The sequence below is a fragment of the Camelus dromedarius genome, chromosome 8 (assembly GCF_036321535.1).
Source record: "Camelus dromedarius isolate mCamDro1 chromosome 8, mCamDro1.pat, whole genome shotgun sequence".
Lineage (NCBI taxonomy): Eukaryota > Metazoa > Chordata > Mammalia > Artiodactyla > Camelidae > Camelus > Camelus dromedarius.
In genome coordinates, this window is record NC_087443.1 from 18717784 (window position 1) to 18741431 (window position 23648).

General features: G+C 36.1%; 1 protein-coding gene across 5 annotated transcripts in view; it reads right to left on the minus strand.

Annotated features, from left to right (window-relative positions):
* The window catches only part of MARCHF8 (membrane associated ring-CH-type finger 8), a 129039-nt gene that overhangs the window by 22882 nt on the left and 82509 nt on the right, over nt 1–23648 (minus strand). The window lies entirely within an intron of this gene.

Genomic DNA, 23648 nt, shown 5'->3' on the forward strand with positions numbered 1-23648 from the left:
CAAATCATAAAGTCTTGCATGAAATTCGTCCTCTCTAATGTCTCCCAATCTCAAATTCCATCTCCATTTCTACTGACAATGCCTTAGGTTAGGTTCTCTTCATTTCTTACTTGGAATTCTTGAATAACTTCCTACCTGGTCTTTTTGCTTTTAAGTTAACCTTCCATGATACATAACTGTTATGGTCTGAACGTGTTCCCCCACCTCCAATTCATATGTTGAAGCCCTAACTCCCATTACTCAGAATGTGACTATATTTAGAGATGGGAGTCCCAAAAGAGGTAATTATGTTAAAATGAGGCCAGCAGACTGGGCCCTAATCCAATACAAAGTGCCTTTATGAGAAGACGAAATCAGGACACAGATATAACACAGAGAGATGATACAGGGAGAAGATGGCCATCTACACATTAAGGAGAGGGGCCCTCAGGAAAAACCAAACCTGCTGACACCCTGAATCCACTCAACCTTGTTCTAAATCAAATGAGTAAAAAAACTATTACAAATGGAAGAGTTGGTCTTATTTGTATTTTTTAAATTATCTAGTCTCTATTCAGTTCCCATGTCATGCAATAACCATGGGGAAAGATCAGAGAAAGCTGAGATGTAATTAGCAGGTAAAATTCTTCGGTCAATCGGAAGGAAGTATGAAGGAGCTGGTGGATCATTTAAAAACTCCTTTGAGTAAGAGTTGATTCCATTCCATCAAGGCTCTCCTTAAAGAAAGGTGGCCATCAATAAAGTTTTAACTTTTTTCCTTCCCCTCAATCCACCAAATCACAGACTGCCTTGACCTCTGTACACCTGGTTTTGAACACTCAGTATCACTAAAATGATGATGACAAAATGTTTCCAGATCTCCCAAGTGGCCTGTCAGTCAGCACTTGTTTTGGCAATGTTATCTTCTTTGTCCTTATAGCAATGTACTTGTATAATTTGGAGGATAATTTTATTACTTACTCCCTTACTTTCTAAATCGGAGTAGAAACAGAAGTTCAAGTCTATTAAACGTAATACAATACATTGTTATTAAGTGTTTAGTCTCATGGAATGTTTCTTGACTTAAACTCGCCAATTAGATAGTTGTAAAAGAAAATAATAAAATTATAAATTATGCTCAAAGTGCTAGCAATACATCAGCAAAGGCAGTTTCTAAAAGATCAGATTTATTTAGGAAGTGCATTCAATCATATTCTTCACTCACTGGGAAATGAGAGACCCTTTGTCCACAGAAAAGGTAAATCTACAATCATTCAAGTTTCATTCATGAGTCAGGAACACACTAGGGACAAACACTAGGCACTGCTGTGAATCCAGCCTTAAAGGCTCATCTGCTGACGATTTACTACTAAATTTTAATTTAGCCTACTAAATTAAAACAAAGATACCATATGCTCTGGATTATTTGTACAGAAAACCAATTATAACCACTATCAAATCACTACTACTACCTCATAAGAAATGGCCAGCTTAACACCATCTGGAAATCTACAAGGAAGTTCTGAGGTACTACGAGAGGCAATAATTCATACCCCTAGACTCTCTGACATTCATTATTCCATAGAGAATGGATGCTGGGGTGGGTAGAGGCCTAGCTGTTAAACTAGTTACATTATAAATCCAGACTGAGATCTAAAAGTTGCTTTTTACCTTATGAACTTTTGAAATAAATGTAATGATGTAAGCCTTTATTCTGTTTTCCTTGTTAGAACAATTCAGTATTTCACATGGTAAAATCAAATAACCAGCCCTAGAAGATACAGATGTTTTACGGCCTGAAACCTGTCGATAGTTAGGCTTCTCTCCTACTTGGGAGGAAACTAACAATTCAGTTCTGACAGACCATGTTTCCGTTTTTGTTTTTTTCTTAAACTTTGCTACATTTTTTTGGACTTACTGAAAGGAAGCAAATCCCACGATTCATTCAAATCAGTTACTCGCTCATTCCATGCTTATTTACTATGCAATACCATATGCAAACAACTAAATTAGACACAGAGTACAGACAAAAATAAATCTAACTCCTAGACCTGTGCCAATGATAATGTTAAAACAGAACTGTTTGAAATAGTGTTTCGACGAGGAACATACAATGAGAAAAAAGTTGAAGAATAACATAAAAAAAAACATATATATAAACTGCATCTGGGTAGGCAGATGACACCATTCTCTCTAGAGTCAGAATGTCATGTTTCTGAATAAGGAGGAGGAAAAGTTTACCAAACATCAAAGTCAAGAACTGGAATGAAAAAATAAAAAAATAAAAAAAATAGATGTTTCTAGGAGAAATGTGAAAAAAAAAGAACTGGAATGAGGCATAACAAAGAAAAAACGAGTTCCATTCCAGTTCAAGCTGGAACTAAGCTTCAATGCCCAAGTGAGAAAAACCCTGACAGACTGTTTCCATGCAGTCTCGAATACGTTCAATCACTGCTTGGTGGGTCCCACCACCTTCTAACCCTGGGAGAGGTGAGCGCCTCACTGCACCTCCTCCTCAGAGAGGGCAGCAGGAGAGGTCACACGGTTACACCACATGCCTCCGTGGCTGACTCTCATCTCTCTGTCTCTTTGTGGGCTATTTTGGTCTACACTGAACATGAGAGTGTCTCAGAACACAGCTCCATGCCCCCTTCTCATTTGTGTCTCCCTTAGACCAGTGCTTCTGAAACTTGATGCACTTGAATCATTTAGGGATCTTGCTAAAATGCAGGGTGAGGTGGGTTGAGATTCTGCGTTTCTAATAAGCTCCAGGTGACTCTCACACTGCTGGTCCCAAGGCCACATCTGATGCAAAGATGCAAGTCTGATTCCAAATCCTGAGTCAGAATAATCCATAAAGGCTATGAATCATTTTTTAAAAAGCAAATCATCACTATTGAAAAAGTAAATTTCTGTATAAAAGATGGCAGTGAGCTCACAATTGAGTAAATACAAATAAATTAGTCAGGAAACTGATAAGTAGATTGGGAAAAACTGAGTCTGAGGGTGTGAGAAAGGAAGTCATGTTAATGTAAGAAGTTACCAAATCACAAAGGTAACAAGAAGCCAATTTGAAAAACATGGGCCATTTCACAATTTAGTCAGTCCTGTCAATGATGTTTTGCAAGTCTACATGTGGCTCCAATAGAATGTACCTTAGGGGTAGAGTCTACCGAGACGAAACATGTCCTGGAAGAAGTCAAGAATTAACAAGAAGACAATGAAGTGAGATGTCTAAGCAAGTTTCTGGGATACTGTATAAAGGAGTCAAACAACAGAACTTCACGTGGGAGATTTCCTGAAACTCTAACCAGGACCAGTCATCAAACAAACAAAACAAACAAAACCTATATGTAACAGACATTGCTAACTGTCTACCCAATATTCATCCCCACTGACTCCAACTTTGTTCTAAGCAGCAGTGCACCCAACTATAAGTTCTCACAACTACTTTGCAGTTAAGGGTAAATATAAAAGAAAGTTCTCTCTAAAAATATTAAGCTTGACTTTTTCTGGGAAAACATTTTCCTTCCCTGATTTAGCTGCTGCTCCTTTCTCCAGCAATTCCTCCTGCCCTCATTCACCCTGGAATACAGATGCCATGCCAGGAGGTATGGCAGTCACCTTGGGACTGTGAGGAGAAAAAGTATACAGCAGAAGTCTCGAACTTTTTGGTCTCAGGACTCCTTTACGATGTAAAGAATTACTGAGGGCTCCCAACACCTTTTGTTTATATGGGTTGTATATATTGATATTTATCATATTAGAAATTAAAATGGATAATTTAAGAAATATGAATCTTTTAATTCATTTAGAATTATGAACCCAGTTAAAATAAATGTTTTTATAAAAAACAACTATTTTTCCAACCACAAAAAAAGTGAGCAGAGTAGCCTGGTTTTACATTTTTGTAAATCTTGTTATTGTCTAATTAATAGAAGACAGCTGGATTCTCACATATGCTTATGCGTTCAACCTCTGATATGTTGTTTTGATTGAAGTGAAAAAAGATTTGGCTTTAAACAGTTATACAGTTAGAAAAAGGAATCTGTAAGTTAATAATTCATGATACTTGTAGATTTTTTTTTGTACTACACAGAAACTACAATTACCTGGGATTTAGACTCTGAAATGATATTAATGAACTTTTAATACTCCATTAAAATCAACTGCCCCATCTTTCTTTGAAACGATCTCTTCACCATGCATGACTTTATAACATCACATCTTGGCCATTTAGAAATTACTGGCTCACTGAATTATGCAAATCTGCAAGATTGATACATTTCATTATGCAATCTCAAAGAAAAAAACAAACCCCAAAACCTCACACTCATTAATATGACCATCAATTGCATCAGAAGAGTTTTAATTACTAAAAATATGCATAAATGTTTTCTAAAATCTGAATTTCTACTTAGAAACCTCAAATTTTATCACTGGCAACAAAAACTGTTACTTGCTTTCCTTGAAGTGAAAGACCGGCTCATTCATTCAATTTAGAGAAAATGTCTGCATACTCAGGTCAGATTAACTGTCGTCTGACTGTCAGTCATTCTACTAAGTAAAAGCTATTATTCCATTTTTGAAAAAGTGATAGTTCAGGTAGCAATTCAATCATACAAGTGTTTTGCTCTGAGACAAGCACTGCACTTTGGTATGCAGTAGGAAAGACTTACACCAGAGATACAAAGAAGGAATAACATACAACCTATAATGAGAATAGTCAATTAAAACTAGCACATGTTAGAATCAGCAGAAAAGGACATCAAAATACTACTATAACTGTTTTCCAACTGTTCAAAAGTTAGACATATAAGATATAAAAACTATGAAACGATGAAAACTTCCAAAGATACGCAAGCACTAAAAAAGCTATACAAAAAGACACAGTCATTAACACTGGAGATAAAACAAAAAGGAATTCTTAAAGTGTTTTATGGCAGGAGAAAGAGAAGAAAGAGAGGGTGGCGTGTGTGGGTGGGAGAGGAAAAAACAGAAAACAAATAGCAAAATGGCACACTTAATTCCTAAGATATCAAAAAGTGCCCTAAGGGCATACAGCAAGTGGAGAAACATTTATTCAAGAGTATCTACTAAATCTAGGCAAGACTAGTCAGAATCTGTGGCATCTGATCCACAATCCAATCCCTCCCCAGGTTGACAGAAGCCCTCTAAGCCATGCAGCCATGAGAAAATGGCTCCCTTTCCCCCCTAGCTCCCAGAAGAACAGAACAGCATCTCACAGAGAGGGGCAGGTCTCAAGCATTATACATCCCACTGTCTCAGCCCTATTTTAGAAGCCATGTTCCAGGCAGAAGTGACTTAGAGGTAGGTCTGGGCTTTCTTCTTCTGCACAGTGCCCACCAGCAGGGCAGAAGCTCTGCAACACGCATGGCAGATTGAGCATAAGGGGGCTCCAACTGCACACAACCTAACATGCTGATAAGGTGGAGGTCCCACACTGAGACCACAAGCCGAGAAAACCACAGACCACTGCCCTTAAAGCAGGTATTTTACTTCAAAAGATGCGGGCTACTGTACCTGCCTCCAGTGCTGGAGCACAGGCTTAGAGTTAGCAAAGGTGGACAGGCAGGCCAAAAGATCAAAGCTCCCAAGCTATCTCCAAAGAAACTGAGATGATTTGGAGCAGAGGATGGAGAAGTTCAAGTGTACGGATACTGTCAAGAACAATGGTGTCTTACTGGTAAGAAATCAGGAGGCTGGTAGCTCCAGGAGAGCAACAGGCTAAGCCATACAACAGCCACAGAAAGTGTACCACAGAAAACCGGGCATAGAGACAGCTAAGTAGGTGCTCCTGAGGTCAGAAGAAACCTCAAGTACTGGCTTCAAAGACTCCTACAGCAACGGGATCTGAATTTCCCTGGATCAGACAGTGGAGCATTTTACTCTTCACAAAATTATCCAAAATAGCACAGCAATCAGCCAGCAGTTAATAAACACTAAAAACTGAGCGTGGAATCAACAGAGACAAGAAGGCTTAATGAATTGAAAAGGGAAAGAGGCAGTCAAATAGAGCACTGCCGGAAAAGTCATCCCAGCTTTAGAGTGTGCACACCAAAGGCTTCCCCCGAGAAGCAACATCAGAGGCTGCACATTGTGCGGAAAACAGATTTTACGATATAGTCCAGCTAAGTCACTAAACAAACAAAACCCATCACCCCCAAGGGGGTGAGGTGGGGCAAAAGAATTACACTTCAGAGTTGCTAAAAAGCACTATCTAAAATGCACACTATTGAACAGAAAATTAAAAGATATGCAGAGAAACAGAAAAGTATGACCTGTATGCAGGAAAAAAAGGCAGGTAATAGAAACTGCCCTTGAGAGGGCCCAGATATCATACTCAGTACACACAGGCTTCAAAAGTAGCTATTATAAATATGTTCATAGAACTAAAAGAAGCCATACTTAAAGAGGCAAAGGAAGATATGATGACAGTATCTTATCCAATAGAAAACAGCAATAAAGAGATTAAAAATTGTAAAAACTGAGCATTGAGAATGTGGAACTGAAAAGTACAATAACTGGAATGAAAAATTCATTACAGGGACTCAGAGTAGATTTGAGCTGGCAGAGGAAAGAGTCAATAAACTAGGAGATAGATCATAAGAAACTATGCAATCTGAAGAACAAACACCAAAAAGAATTAAAACCCTAAATGGAGCCTTACAGAAATGTGGAATGTGATTAAGTGGGCCACAATGGGAGTATGAGAGGGAAAGGAGAGAAAGACAGAGAAAAAAATATTCAGAAAAATAATGGCTGAAAACGTCCAAATTTTATAGAAATGTTAATCTACACACCCAGGAAGCTAAATTAAATTGTAGTAGGAAAAAAGCACAGGGATCCACACCCAGACTCATCAAATTAACATGCTGAAAAAGAGAAATACTAAAAGCAACAAGAGAAAAATAACACATCATGTACAAAGGAAACCCCAAAAGATTAACAGCTGACTTCTTGTCAGAAACAACGGAGGCCAAAACACTGAGGGAGGACATATTTAGAGAACTGAAAGAAAAAGAATGTCAACCAAGAATATTATATCCAGCAAACCTATCTTGACGAATAAAGGTAAAATGAAGATATTCTCCAAAAAACAAAAACTCAAAGAATTCACTCCTAGCAGATAACCTTAAAAGACATATTAAAGAAAAGTTCTTCAGGTTGAAAGCAATTAATACCAAAAAATAATTAGAAACCACATAAAAAAAACAAAAAATACCCTTACAACTAATTATAAAACTATAAAAGACTGTATTTGCATATGTATTTCTTCTCCTTCCTTCTCTTAATGATTTTAAAATGAATTATATAAAAACATATACACACACACACACACATATACATACAGATATACATAATTGCATGTTGGACCATAACATGGAGAAATGAAATATATTTGACAATAACAAACAAAAGAGGTGGGTGGGGACAAAGCTGTACTGGCAAAAGGAACTGATATCAGATGGCAACTCAAATCCACAGAAACAAATAAAGGGAACAATAAATAGTAAATAACTTTAAAATAACAAACAATAAATATGTACATGCTCTCCTTTCTTTCACTTCTGTAAAAGACAAAAAGTAATAACTGCAGCAATGTACTGTTTGGTTTGTAACATATACAGACGTAATATGTAGAACAATATTAGCAAAGAAAGGGAAGTGGGAATAGAGGGACACAGGAAGAATAATTTTATATCTTACTGGAATTAATATGAACTTGAAGTAGATTCTGCTAAGGAAAAAAACAGTATATTGCAAACCAGATCAAACAATAAGAAAGTAATTTTTAAAAATTCACTTACTGAAAAACAAAACAGTAAAAGAAACAGAAAAAAAAGGCATAAGATATACAGAAAACAAAAACTGAAGTAGCAGACAAATCAAACCATTTAATGGCATTAAATATTAACAATACAATCAAAAGGAAGAGTTGTCACACTGCATAAAAACACAAAAAGCAACTGTACACCATCTAGAGGAAACACTTCAGATTCAAAATGACAAATAGGATTAGTTAGAAGGAGAGAAAAGACGAACTGCAAAAACAGCAACCATAAGGAAGCTGGAATGATTATACCAATATGAGATAAAATAGACTTAAGAAAATGATACTAGAGATAAGGAGGGATGTTTATTATATACATCATGAAGATATAACAGTTATAAATAGATATGCATCTCATAAGAGAGCCAAAAATTACATAAAGCAAAAACTGACAGAACTGAGTGAAAAACCAGAGAATTAAACAATATCAGCAGACTTCAATATTCATATTCAATAATGAACAGAACAACTCAGTAAAAGACCAGCAAAAGACTTGAACAACACTATAAACCAATCTGACATAGTAGACCTCTGTAGGACACTAAGCCCAACAACGACAGAATATACACACTCCTCAAGCCCACATGGACTCCCTCCAGGACAGCCTGCAAGGTAGAGACCATAAAACAAGCTTCAATAAATTTGAAAGGACTGAAATCATACAAAGTATAATTTCAAACAATAATAAAGTTAAATTAGATATCAATAACAAAGTAGAGAAATTCACACATTTGTGGAAATTAAACAATAAAATCTAAAAATAACCAATGGGTTAAAGAACTCACAAGGAAAATTAGAAAATTTACTTGAAATGAATAAAAATGAAGACTCAAAACACCAAACTTATACAATGCAGTTAAAACAGTGTTTAGAGAAATATTTACAGCTGTAAATGCTGATAAAAATAAGGAAGAAAAATAATCTCAAATAAATTACTTTCACAACAAATCACTGGTAAGAGAAGAGCGAACTACAACTAAAGCAAACAAAGGGAAAGATTACAGGGAATGTTAATGAAATAAGAAATAAAAGTTGATAGAGAATAATCAACAAAACCAAAAGTTGGTTCTTTAAAAAGATTTTTTTAAAAAATCAACAAACCTTTAACCAGTTTTACCAAGTAAAAAAAGAAAAACAACTCAAATTACTAAAATTAGGAATAAAAGAATGAGTACTACCAACCTTACAGAAATATAAAGAATTATAAGGGAATATTAGGAAGAATTTTATGCCAAGAAATTAGATAACTAAAATAAAAGAGGAAGATTCCTACAGAAACACAAACTACCAAAAATGACTATAAAGAAATAGAAAATCTGAATAAACTAGACTGAGTTAGACATTTTAAAACCTCCCACAAAGAGAAGCCCAGGCCCAGACGGCATCACTGGTTAATTCCACCAAACATTTAAATAAGAAAAACTACTAATTCTTCATAAGTTCTTCCCCAACTCATTCTATGAGGCTAGCATTATTCTAGGGGGAAAAAAGACAAAGATATCACAAGAATAGAAAACTACATACCAATATTCTTTATGAAAACAGACTCAAGAATTCTCAACAAAATACTAGCAAACAAAATCTACCAACTGATAAAAATGATATTCACCATGACTAAGTGGGATTTATTCCAGGAAAGCAAGGTTGGACTAACAGCTGAAACTCAACAAGATCAACAGAATTCAAACATGACAAAGAACAAGTATTTGACAAAATCTAACACCTTTGCTGATTAAAAAAAAACACTCAAAAACTACAAATAGAAGAGTCTTTCCTCAGCCTGATGAAGTGCATCTACAAAAAACCTATAACTAACATCACTTCTACTGATAAAAGAATCAATGGTTTCATAGTAAGGTTAGAAACAAGACAAGATGTCCCATCTTCTAACTTCTACTCAATATTGTAGTGAAGGTTCTAGGCAGGGCAATTAGGTAACAAAAAGAAAAAGAAAAGACATTCATCTTGGAAAGGAAGAAATAAAACTATCTCTATTCACAGATGACATGACCTTGCATACAGAAAATCCTAAGAACAAGAACAATATACAAAAATCAACTGCATTTTTCTACACTGTAAATGAACATTCCAAAAACAAAATTTAGAAAACTCATTCACAATATGACAAAATAGGCAAAATACTTAGGAATAAATTCAACAAAATAAATGCAAAATTTATACTGAGGCTACAAAGTGTTTTTTAAAGAAATCAAAGACCTAAATAATTGGAACAACATCCTGTGTTCATGAACCAGAAGATTTAAAATTGTTAGGATATCAATACTCTCCATTTGATCTACAGACTTAAGGCAATCCCTACTAAAATCCCAGCTGACTTTTTGGACCAACTACAAACTGACTCTAACGTACATTACATGGGACATAGGATACCCAGAATAATCTCCAAAAGGAAGAACAAAGTTATACTGATTATCAAAACTTAGTACAAAGCTATAGTAATCAAACAATGTGATAATGGCATAAGAACAGGCCAGTCAATGGAATAAAACAGAAAACCCAGAAATACACCTTTACATTTATAGTTAGCTAATTTTCAAGAGTGTAAGACAGGTGACTGGAAAAATAATAGTTTTTCCAACAAATAAGGCTGGGACAACTGGAAATTCACATACAAAAAAATGAAGCAGGACCTCTCCTCACAGCATACACAAAAAATTAACTCAAAATGGATCACAGACGAAATATAATAACTAAAACTATATAAGTAATAATAAAATACAGGAGTAAATCTTCATGACTTTGGATTAAGCAAAGCCTTGTAAGAGATGACAACAAAACAATTAGTGACAAAACAAAAAAATAGGTTGATGTGATTTCATCAAAATTAAAAACTTTTGTGCTTCAAAGCATACTATCAAAAAAGAATAGCTACAGAATGGGAGGAAACATTTGCAAATTGTATATTTCATGAGACATATCTAGAACACATAAAAATGCTTATAAAAATAGTAAAAAAATTGTAAAATGAGCAAAGGATCTGAATAGACATTACTCCAAAGAAGATACACCAATGGCCAATAAACACATGAAAATAATAGAAGGGAACTTCCTCAACATGATAAACAACATACAAAAAAAAAAAAAACAAACCAAAAAACTACAGGCCAACATTATACTTAATAATGAAAGACTGAAGGCTTCCTCCCTAAGATTACAAACAAGACAATAATGTTGGCTCTCAACATTCTTTTATTTTTCAAATTTTAATTGGGGTAAAATACATATAACATAAAATTCACCACCTTAACTATTTTTAAGTGTTTAGTTCAGTAATGTTAATATCTATGTTGTCATGCAACCAATCTCCAGAACTTTCTCACCTTGCAAAGATGCAATTCTATACACATTAAACAATAACTCCCCATTTCTCTGTCTCTCCAGTGCCTAGCAACCACCATTCTATTTTTTCCCTATGAATTTGACTACTCTAGATACTGCAATATTAAGTGGAATCAAACAGAATTTTTCTCCCTATTACTGGTTTATTTCACTTAGCATAATGTCTTCAAGGTTCACCCATGTTCTAGCACGTGTCAGAATTTCATTCCTTTTTAAGCAGACTGAATAAAATTCTACTGTATGTATATACCCTATTTTATCCATTTATCTGTCAATGGTCAATTGCGTTGCCTCCACCTTTTAGCCACCATGTTATGAATACAGGTGTCCAAATATCTCTTCAAGACCTTGCTTTCAATTCTTTCAAATTATATGCTCAGAAATTGAGTTGCTGGATTTTATGGTAATTACATCTTTAATTTTCTGAGGAAATGTCATACTGTTTTCTATAGAGGCTGCACCACTTTACATTTCCACCAAAAGTGCACAAGGGTTCCAATTTCTCCATATCCATGCCAGAGCCTTTTTTCAGTAGCTATCCTGATGTGTGTGAGGTGATGTTTCATTATAGATCTGAGTTGCATTTCCCTAATTAGTAATGTTGCGTATCTTTTCATACGCTTATTAGCCATTTATATATCTTCTTCAGAGAAACATCTATTCAAGTCCTTTGCCCATTCTAATAAGATTATTTGTCTGTTGATGTTGATGAGTTATAGGAGTTCTTTGTATATTCAGAATATTAATCCCTTATCAGATATGTGATTTGCAAATGTTTTCTCCCATTCCACAGGGGTTGCCTTTACACTCTGTCGACTGTGTCCTTTGATGCAGTGTTTAATTTTGATGTAGTTCAGTTTATCTATTTTTAGTTTTGTTGCCTGTGCTTTTGGTGTCATTTTCAAGAATAATTGCCAAAACCAATGTCATGAAGCTTTTCCTCCTACGTTTTCTTCTTAACTGTTTTATAGCTTATGTTTAGATAGGTCTTTAAGTTAACTTTTGTATATGGTGTAAGTTAAGGGTCTAACTTCTTCTGTATGTAGATACCCCAATTTACCAACCCTGGTTTTTGAAAAGATTGTCCTTTCCCCATTGAACGGTCTTGCACTCTCGTCAAAAATCACTTGACCATATATGCGAGGGTTTATTTCTGGGTTCTCTATTACAATTGATTGGTCCAAACATTTGTCTTTATGTTGTTACCACACTGCTTCCTTTGTGAATTATTCATTGTTAGTGTATAGAAATGCAGCTGATTTTTGAGTATTGATTTTGTATCCTGTACCTTTGCTGAATTTATTAGTTCAAATAAGTTTTTCTGGTAGGATCTCCAAGGTATTCTACATATAAAATCATGTCATCTGTGAATACACATAATTTTACTTCTTTCCAATTTGGATGTCTTTTCTTTTTCTCTCTTGTTGAACAGTAGTGGCAAAAGCAGGCATCCTTGTCTCATTCCTGATCGTAGAGGAAAAGTTTTTAGTCTTTTAACATTGAGTATGATGTTAACCATGGGCTTTTCATATGTGGCTTTTATTAGGTTGAAGCAGTTTCCTTCTATTTCTAGTTTGTTCAGTGTTTTTCACCACTTCTATCATAGTGCTGAAAGTTTTAGCCAGCACAATAAAGAAAACAAAGGGCACACATATCAGAATGGAGAAATAAAACTGTCTCTATTTGCAAATGACATGATTACCTATGTAGAAGGTCTCAAGGAATCGACAACAAAAATACCCAGAACAAGTGAGTTAATAAGCAAGGTCACAGGATCCAAGATAAACACAGAAAAATTAATTGTATTTCTACATATAGAAACAAAAGGACACTAGAATTATTACTTACATTCATTGTGAAAAAAAAACATATTTAGTGCACTCTCAGATCTAGGAATGGGTGCCAATTGGCCTAAAATAATCACTGTGACGAGAGACTGCCTAAATATCACCCCTTAAATCCATTTGGTCAATTTCCACATTAGGGTCTGTTACGTGCAACTCTCCAGTTCCTGGTGCCAAATTCTGTTACAGTTAAGTTGCTATTCATTTACTTGTTTCTAGTCTGTGACATAGGCTGGTAACTAATGCCAGACATCTGGTCTAGCCACTGTCTGAGCTGGGGAACTTCTGTTTCCTAGTAACATTCCGCCCCTACACCTTGCCACAGTGAATGGTTGAAGGCGTTAACATTAATTGCTTTAGGCCAGTCAGAGCCATCCATCTCTCAGAGCTATTCTATTCAAACCATATTGCTCTATCCCATTCAAAAATCCTGGATGGAAAACTTGGAATCTGCTGGGAAGGAAAAGAACTTTAGCTCTTTACTAAATTTGTCTTGATATGTTTATCTCTGATGAATTACTCTCCATTGGGAATTTGGTTTTACGGTCTCACCATCTTTAAAATCTCTGTATTTTCTGTAAATGGGTTAATGGGTGGGACCACAGATAACCCGGTTTGTTAGTCTTTTCTGTCTGTCTCTTGATCTCTTCTGAGCTCAAATCAAGAACTCATACCTACAAGGAAGAGAACAGCTCTTTAATATAGAGCAAGGAGTTTTGTAATTCTGTTTACTCTTGACCCATGGCTGAAATTTCAGAATAGAAGCTATAAATTCTGTCTGCATTTCTACACACCTGTAATTCAGAAAGGCCTTTACCTTTCATTGTGTGAAGGTATAATAATTTTCTACTTTGGGATGGTATTAAACTAGATTATAAAAAGTCTTGAATTAAGGGAATCTATTCTGGTTGACTTAAAGAGACAGGTAAGTACCTGTATAAACAGAAATTTCTAAAATTCCTATGTAAAGAAGGCAAAATTCTAATTCTTTCAGTGTGCTAGATTATAAAAGCATCCATACAGAAGCCAATTCAGAAACATCTTAAGAAATCAGATTAAGATAATTCAGGCAAATCTTTGGCAAGTAAGATTGGTTTAATATTTTTATATTAACTTTATTATGTCCTTGATTTAATAAAAAATAGCTGTCTTTTCTGATTTATCAGTGTTGAGTATAGTATAAGCATAGATTTTGATTTTATCTGGATATGTCTTTCTTAAACTTACAAGTTCTCTGATTGAAAAAATTACTGTTACCTCTACCTAATGTTTAAGATTGTAAAATGAAAAATGTAAATTTGTGTTTAACTAAATCCAATCATTCTGATGAACTAATATTTCAACAGTAAATATTTCTTGTGATATGTCAGCTTAAAGATAAATTTTCAAGATCTTTAGGTAACTTAAAAACTGGACTAATGAAACAGATTCACTGGATGCCTAGATCATTATTAAGTAACAGACTACTGAAACATCTACTAGTAAGCATAATTTTATACACTTTTGTTTCATATTTCTGTGTGCTACAAAGAGGCTGTGTCTTTGGATCTGTTAATCTATTAAACATGTTCTTTTTTTGCTTCTGTAAGACTTGTGTAAGAATATGTGTAGCTATAAAGAGCTGTGTTATCTCTGGACGTTAGCCTCGCCGGTCTGCTTAAATGGTGGTGTGTGACAGACAGCTCATCATTATCCACTCTCTAGTTTTCTCTGTGTAAGAGAAGTCACTTTGGTTAAAAGTCATAATGACATGTGAATGAGACTCCTAAAAGTAATGGTGAACAAGAGGTCCAACTTTATGTATACAGTAATGAGATGGGTTTTGGTTTATGAAGGGGAAAAAATAATTTTATCCTAAAATTTCATCCTAAAAATAATTTTATCCTAAAAATAATTTTATCCTGGCTGGTTTTTCCAGAATGAGAAAGAAGCTTGTGAAGGACAAAACAAGAAAGCTGCAGAAGGTTCAGGAGAGAGAATTTCATCTGTCTTGGCCCAAGCTGGCTCAGTTTTGATGGGTTAATTAATGAGATTTTATTAAAAAAAAAAAAAAGCCTGTAGTTCCTTTAGTGTCAAATACTATACTGATATAAAACTAGAACTTTGTTTTCTCTGTTAAAAATACAACTTTTCTTGATAATTGGTCTGCTCTCAGTCATAGGGTTATTCTTAACCTTCTCTACAACCTCCCTAAGTAACACAGATTCTGTTTTTTATCAGATTAATTTTCTGTGCTTTTTATATTAACTTTATTATGTCCTTGATTTAAGTAGAAAACAAAAGTCCCTCACGTATGAAAGAGTTAAATTCTTTCCAAAAATGTTATCTTCTATGCTTATGTGTGTTGTCACTTTAAAATGAGTAGTCATTGTTTCTCAGGCACCTATGATCCAATTTCTCTTTTAAATGTTCAAATCTCCTAAAACTTTTGGGTTTTGTCTTCACAAAATTAAATCCTAAATGTAAAATAAAAGGAAAATTTCATGGTATCTTTTGCACCTAAAAGTGTCTTTGAGATTTCCCAGAGGCCCCTGAAAAATCACAAGGATTTATCTTTTCAACTATAAAGGGAGAGGTACTGAAAACAACCAAGTTTACTTGATTTGTTACTCCTGACAAACTGCGTGGGAAGAGCTATGAAATGAGAAGAGATTTGTCAATGCTGTCATGATACTTTTCTGTTTATCAGAGTTCTGATGCTGCTCTGTTCTCTACAGTCATTATCAGGCATGATATGTTACTTTTCAAAATGTTAACTTGGTCACTACTTGCTTTTAATATTTGAATCTAGCATCTTCTAGGCCAATGGTTTTCAACTGGGGGTTCACATCACATACTATGGAGCTGCAGTAATACACAGAGGTTTATGACCCATTCTTGACTTACTGAATCTCTTTACTTGACAGACATGATATATTTTTGTTGTACTCATGGTATACTAATGTCTCAGGATTATTATATCTCAAGATTTTTTCCTCTGTAAAGTTTATTCTCATTCATTTTTATAAATCAGATGTTACGTTCATTGCATTCTCTGAATAGAGAGTTTATTATGTTTATAATTATTTTGTCTAAAACTTTTTTGGACTGACTTTATCTTGTTTTAGCATATCACAGAAACAACCAAATTTCTCTGTCACATTTTTCTTGAAATAAATTCGCTCATCAGATCTTTCATTTTTAAAATTATCACTAAGAAAGTAAGTACAGCCATTTTTACCTTTTTGTCAACCTACAAATATTATCTTTTTGTCTATTTTAGTCATTTATTTTTGATATTTCCCTGAAAGCTCTTGCAATCAGCTACAGGCTAGAGGGCTGTGTCAGAGGCCCATGGAAGAGGATTGTGCCAGGTACTTTTGGGTATAGGCTTTTGATGGTATCATTTAAACAGAACTTTGAGACCATATCAGTGGACTAAGTCATGATTTCCAGGACTCTTACCAAGAGCCACTGGAATAAGAATCAAAGAAGGTTAAATGAACTGATGAGGGAATATTGTAGGTTTTGTTCTGAACACTCTTGATATTGCTTGAATGTTCTATTTTCTAAATATACAAAGAAGACTTTTCTCTTTCCTTTAACTCCCAGTAATTTAGTAGACTCTGCTTTTATAAACTGAAATGAAACTCTTGTCAAAGCCCTCCAGAATTCAGAAACTCTTATTGCACATTCTTATTTTCATAGCAATAAAGCTATCTGAATAGGTTAAATAAGAATCTGTCTTCTTTCTCACTGGGACATAATCGGAAACACCAGTTTTGCAACCAAGCTAACATTTTGAAGATGGTGCTCATTCAATCAAATATGACCAGACATATTTAAGGAACTTAGGCTGACTTTTCAGAGCCATGCATGCAAAACCTTCTTAGAAAAACTGGCTTGCAAGGTTTCCAGTCTTACAGACACATAAGGAAAGTCACTTCCTGGTAGGCCCAGGAAACTTAAAAATTTTATTTGGGAGACCTCAAAAAATTAGGAGTTCTTATAGGTGCAACAGGGTAAAATCTGATAGCAAGTTCTTGGCTTGGCTTCCCAACGTTGGGACTACAAATACTGAGGTTTTTTAAAAAAATCCAATATGATATTCCTTATAAAAACTTCCAGCAAAGCAAACAAGAGAAATTAACACTCTTGTTGTGCCTATGTAAAGAATCAAGCCAAATCTAACAGGATCTTGTTTTTGACTAAAAGAGGAGAGACTATAGGGGGAAAATGTTGGGTTTCAATGGAAAACCATGAGCTATGTGCAATTCTTTGTAAACTGTAGGTACTTTATAGATATGTAAATGATGTCCTGCCTGAGAGTGACTTTAACTGACTTCTACACACACACACACACACCCCATGGAAAAGCCAGTCTTGTCTCCATTTGTAATTGTCCCAACATTTACTTGACTACATAAATCATGCTGTTTTGACTCTTCCTTTGAACTGGTTAAACATCCACCTAGTTCTTTCATGTCACATGAGTATAATAAATTCCTTAATGTGTATTCATGAGAATCGTGATTTTACCTTTTCCTGAAAATTATTATTTTTTTTTTCTGGTTGTAGGCTCATCTTTTTTGTGTCTTCCTGTGGTAAAATACATAAAATAAAACTTACCATTTCAGCCATTTTAAAATGCACAATTCAGTGACATTTAGTACACTTATAACGTTGGGCAACCACCAGCACTGCCCAGTTCCAAAAACATTTTCCTCAGCTTAAAATGAAATCTTGTTCCCCTCTTCCAAGCCCCTGAAAGTCACTTATCTGCTTTCTATCTCTACATTTCATATAAATGGAGTCAGACAAAATACGGCCTTTTGTGTCTGGCTTCTCTCATTTAGCATAACTTTTTCAAGGTGCACTGATATTGCAGCATGTATTACTACTCCATTCCTTTTTTATGACTAAATAACACTCTATTATATGAATTTACCACATTTTGCTTATCTATTCATCAACAAACATTTGGGATGTTTGCACCTTCTGGCTTTAGTGAATAGTGGTGTGATGAACATTCATGTACAAGTTTTGGCTTGAACACCTGTGTTTAGTACTCTGGGGTATACACTTTGAGGTGTAGTGGCTGAGTCATATGGTAGTTCTGTGTTTAACTTATTGAGGATCTGCCAAACTGTTTTCCACAGCAACTGCACTATTTTACATCCCACCAGCAATGTATGAGGGTCCAAATTTCTCCATATCCTCACCAACACTTGTTATTTTCTGTTATTTCCATTACGGTCATCTTAGTGGGAATTAATTAGTACCTCACTGTAACTTTCTGATTTGCATTTCCCCCATGACTAATGATGTTAAACATCTTTTCATGTGTTTGTTGGCTATGAAAATTATATTTCAACACATGAGTGTTGGAAAGCCAACCAGCCATTTCCCTTGAGGAAGTGTAATCTACATCAGAAAAATTCAGTAAGTTCCCAACATTCCCCAGCTTCGTAAATGACAGAGGTGAAATTTAAACACAGCTCTATAGGTTTCAAGTCTATGCTTCCCTTGAGACAACTCTAATTGGACCCTACCTGTAACCACTGATGCTGGGGAGTGCAGCCCGAACACCTCCTATAATCCTGGCTTGAGAAGTGGGGTAGGGAGAAGATGGAATAGGAAGGAGCAGGGCAGTCTCTCAAGTTTAAAAAATATATATATAAATATTAGTATATATATATAACACAGGAGGCTGAAAACTAGGATTATTCCATTTACAGATGCTTTCTATAGCTTGAAGCTTCACATTAGAATTATTTAAAACTTTAGTTGACCGAAAAAAAAAAAACAAACAAAAAACTTATTAGAAACTTCACTTTAAAACAACACTTCCTTGGTCAGTGTTATGGACTGAATTGCGTCCCAAAATTCATATACTGAAGCCCTAACCCCCAAAGTAACTGTATTTGGAGACGGGACTTTAGGAGGTAATTAAGGTTAAATGAGGTTACAAGAGCAGAGTCCTTATCTAAAAGCACTGGTGGCCTTATGAGAACGGAAAGAGAGAGAGATCGTTCTCTGTCTCCACGCACATGGAATGTTTTGTTAAGGCAGCCCAAGCAGACCAACGTAGTCGATAAAACAGGATTCAGAAAAATTATGAAACAATCTACATTTATCTCAAAAATAAAACCAAAACCCAGGTGGTTTTAAGGAATAACAAAATTGGCACAAAATATCATTTTGTAGGAAGTTTAAATTGGAATTAAAATTTAGGGCACATTTAGTCATGACAGTTTTAACTCAGGAAAAAAAATTACATCACAAAAGGGTGAGAAGCCTACAATTTATAAAAAACTGTATTTCAACAAATGGACTAAGGCAATTTATTTAAAGTGGTGCAAAAATGCATCAACAATTGTCTTCAGTAAAATAACACAGTCCAAATTGGTAATAAATGTGATTATCTGCTTCATTTTTTTGCAGCTTTAACGTGGCAATAACAAAGTAACAAGCAACTAGAAAATTTGAGGTGGTCAAGCATAAAACCTCAACAGCTAACCATTTGTTCTTGGGCCAGTCACCTATGCTCTCTGGATTTCAGTTTTGTCCTTTATAAAAGGGCTTGTGTGGGAGGGGAGAGGAGAGGGAAGAGAAGCTAACAGAGATGACCCCCTTCGGTTCCTCTGAGCTGTCATGTATGATGTTATCTATGCGGAATATGTTGCTCTTCTTAATTCCACTCAGCACCATATATACTGCAGTTTCAAACTTATCCCAGAAGTTATGAATAAATGGGTTTAGAGTTTCAAAAAGCCTTCTGACATAGAATGACAAATCAATTGCTTTTTAAAATGTTACATGGAACATGGCATGATTAGAATGATAATCTTCCTAGCAATGTATTGATGAATACAATCTTTTTCATTAATTTTCATTTTCATTTCTGAATATGAAATAGTTATGCTGAAGAAAAATTAAAGGTTTTGTATTCATTGTTGATTTTTTTAAACCCTTAATTATACAAACAGCAAAATGAACAGATTTTTATGTATCCAACAGATACATAAATCCTTGAAGTTAGCTGAAAAATCTTTATCAATACAATTCAGAATACATTTGTTATAAAAGTTACTATAGAAATTGTAACACTATAAATAATCCCTATAACCTTTGTGAGAAGATTATTCAATTTCTTTAGTATAGAATATACTAATTCAGGGAACACATTTATAAACTACCTACTAAGTGCCAGGGACTGTTCTAGGCCCTTGGGAATGATGAGTGAACAAAGACCCCCTTCTCTTGTGGAGCTTTAAGAAAATGGTGCAGAAGGAGAGTGCTGGTCTTCTCTGGTTGTCTCAGAGCTCAGAGTGTACATGTTCCGTGGATGTTTGCTTACTTAATAGTTCCAAAACTATAAATGATATTTCATGATGAAATGCATATATCCAATTTGGCCCAGTCCCCTTGAGGCTGATTCTTTTCATCTTTACCATTTTTGTCCCCCCTCCAGTTCAAAAGCATCTCATAGCCTCAGCAAAGTTAACAGAGAGCATCCATATAAAATAAGACAGACATGCAAACGGCAACATTAGAATGTCCCTGCCAAATGAAATTACATGTCTGGCTTACTGAGAGAGAGAGAGACAGCACATGCACACGCGCGCACACGCACAGAGTAAATACTAACAAGCAGAACAAAGACCCTTTGTTACCATTATATCTTTTATGCATTTTCCATCTTATGAGAAGCTAAAAGATCTTCCCAAAACGAATTCTCCAGCACAGAGAACCAAGGTGCCTTTTGAAAACAATACTCCCTCCAGAAAACACAATGGAGCCTGCAGCTGTGCTCATTCAAATGATAAACTAAGTTGTCTTTCTCATGATTTTCCAAAGCCATAAATCCCTGACTTTAAATTACACGGCAATATTATGTCAATAAAAAATACATTTTTTACACCAACAGGAGATATCATGAAAAATATATTACTATCATTTATATACTTAAATGTTTATTTGGCTTAAGAATACTTTCACAATTCCACAGAACAGTTTTGTTAGAAACAAAGTACACCCTTGAAAATGGAATTAAACTACTAAGCTTCTCTGGTTGAGAACCTCACTAGTGGGGCACCCTTGAGCTATTCCAGTCCTATACAGGTTTGTTTCATAAGGCCCAATGGCCTCACTAAGATCAATGAGAAATCTGGCCACTCCTCCCTAAGATCAGTAAGAAATCTGGCCACTGCTAACAGGGCACTTCTCCTACCTGAAGCTTCATTTTCCAGCAAGAAGCATGAGGGAGTCCCCAGTGCAGCTCTCCTGGGCAGCATGTCCCTGGATTCCGCCAGTAACACAGCAGCGTGGCCGACAGCAGCCAGCAGAAGCACACTGTCGCCGCCGGACGTGTAAGGGCTTGCTGGAGCCCTTCGCATACCACTCCTGTGATCAAACTGGACTAACTACTTCCTCCAGCTGATTTCCTAGGAACTAGGTAGTGAATGAATAATTCATGACAAGTCCATTCCAGCAACTAATTTTTCCTCTATGGTCTACTCGCCATAGCAATTTACCATGTAAAGATACCAAACCATACCTGCTGACATGCAAGGAATGAAAGTTCAGCTTTCTAGTCAACAAAAGTAAATGTTAGTGGATCTGTTTGTTCTTCTTTCATGCTAACCTATCACCCGGACTTACTTGAGAGATTAAAAAAAAATGTAGAAAATGTCAATGATTAACCACAGATGTCTGACAGAACAAAAAAAATTTTTCTTTTCTCCATAGAATCTGTCCTACAAAGTGGGTTTTGGCTGTAGGAAAAGCAGCTTGCCCTGAGATCAGCAGCTCAGTATTTACATTTAGCAAAGACCAGTTTCTGCAAAGCACAGAAAATCACGAGGTGGGGGAGGGGTACTTTCAGTATCACTGCCAGGAAACAAATTGCTTCAAAGGGGAATTTTCCTGGTGTCTCAGGCTATAAATAAATCTTTCATCTCATTGGTATTCTTCTAAGAAGAACATGAACATTCATTTTCACCATTTGTCAATGCTTACATATTTCCAAATGAGTGCTATCTACCATGGTCAATTCTCTGCAACCAAGAAACTTAATTCCAAGAGGAACTTGAACAAAAAAACAGAAGCTCAGTTCCGCTTCCAGGAGGTCCAACACCACACCTATCCTTTTCACCTATCTCAATCATTGTTTCTTTTTCTTCTGCACTCACTGCGAGTATCTCAAGACTGTGCTCCATCAGCTAAGTCAATTTTTCAGCCATTACTACTCTGTTCCTAGCTGCTTCTAATTTATTTGTTCTGCAGACTGGTTCTCTCTGTCTCCTTGGTCTCGTATTTTCCCCTTTCCATCTCATTCTCTTATTTTATTATGATCATCATTTCTGAGCCCATGTTCTATGAAACTCTGGTTCCTAACAATTTACTGAGGAATGCTCTTCTATTTTAAAGGGAAATTATTATTTCCTCTAGAACAGACTGCGTCTTTCTCCGGCAGGCACGGTGCCTTTCTCTCCACCTTGCTGTGTGTGCAGAGGCCTGGCCGCGTCTCTCGCTGGCTCAGGATGGTCTTCACAAGATGTTCTGTGGCGCACCTCTGTGTGTTACTGTGGAGTCCAGAGGAAGCCTCCCATCCCAGCCACATCCTAAGCTGTGCTGCATTCTAGCAGCTTTGTGCAGGTGTGTTGAGGGGTGGGAGGCTCACGGAGTGTGAAAAAGGGAAAAGGGATCCAGCTCAGCCGGGACCAGGGCTACAGGCAGCCTGACCCTGCTCTCTCCTCTCCCAGGGATGGAGCCTCTTCCTCTCTAACATTCTGTAATTCCCACAATCCTTGTGAGATTTCACTTCCATCAGAAAGAGTCGGCCCAGGTGGCTCCTCTGTAATCATTCCCTTTCCTCCAGATCCTGACTACCCACCACACACCCCATCCAGCCCATGAGTGAGGGGGAAGGGAGCCCAGTCACAGGGGCTCCCGATGCGCTCCTTCCTCTACTTACTATTCTCCAGACACTGGCTTTATGAAGGTTCCCCTTCTGTCAGGTGTCCTGCTAAACTCCCAGTTTACTGACGAAGATAATCAGCTCCAGGGTTTACTGGCATTCTGCCTTCCTTCTCTACTTCTTTCCCAACTGGACATACCAAATAAAGATCTCCAGTACACTTTCCTTTGTCACATGACAGAAACATCCGGGGAAGGGTTTCCAGTCACCTAGAATTCCCCGTGCTCCCACAGCACAGCACTGCCTGTACCCACTCACTCTCCTGCCACAGCCGCTGGGGATTTGGAGAGAGCAAAACTCATTATCCTTTTCTCTCAGAGAGCCTCTGCACAGCGAGGGGTTAAGAACTCTGAGTCAAACCCTCTGAATTCTTGGAAACTTTCGTTTCTCTCACTGACCATCAGTGCATTCTTTGAATTTCCTGTTGGTGTATTTCTGCTAGTTTTTACCCACTTGCTGTTCATATCTTTTAGTCTAAAAGGATGGATATTTTGAAATTTGGCTTCACTCTGCCATCTTACAACAGAAATCACACTACTCAGGAGAAAAAAGAAAGACATCTGATATGGTTACATAAAAGATAGTTTTAACTCAAAAGACTTATGGCATAACAGACCTCAAAAGAGTAGCATTATAACAAAATGACTAG